The sequence below is a fragment of the Bison bison genome, unplaced genomic scaffold, assembly GCF_000754665.1.
Source record: "Bison bison bison isolate TAMUID 2011002044 unplaced genomic scaffold, Bison_UMD1.0 scf7180017864333, whole genome shotgun sequence".
Lineage (NCBI taxonomy): Eukaryota > Metazoa > Chordata > Mammalia > Artiodactyla > Bovidae > Bison > Bison bison.
In genome coordinates this window covers 3,089,224-3,089,546 of record NW_011494905.1, presented here as the reverse complement: position 1 = coordinate 3,089,546, position 323 = coordinate 3,089,224, and the positions used below count along the sequence as shown (strand labels likewise).

At 54.5% G+C, this 323-nt stretch overlaps 1 protein-coding gene across 1 annotated transcript in view; it reads left to right on the top strand.

The window, feature by feature from the left end:
- Positions 1-323, top strand: part of BCL6 (B-cell CLL/lymphoma 6) — a 24,156-nt gene that overhangs the window by 741 nt on the left and 23,092 nt on the right. The gene's annotated exons all lie outside the window — the stretch shown is intronic.

Sequence of the window (323 nt, the reverse complement as noted above, 5' to 3'; positions counted from 1 at the left end):
GCTGTTTTTTTTTTTTTTCCCTCTTTTCTCGCTTGCAAACTGCCTTCCTTGCTCCCTCGCTCCAGCCTCGCCTTTCTTCCTTCCCTCTCCCTTCCCTCGCCTCTCCTTCCTTCCCTTCTCCCGTCCTTCTTGGTCACTCCGGGAGGCGAGGAGGGAGGCTGCCCTTTCGCTCGCCCCGCTGGCTCCCTTCCACCGGCCTCGGTCCTCTAGATTCCCCACCTCCGAGCCGAGATTTTGGAGGAGAAATGCAAGCGAACTCCTCGTGGTTATTTATTTATTTTTTTCCCTTCATAAACCCAGATGAAGTGTTCCTTTCTGAGCCG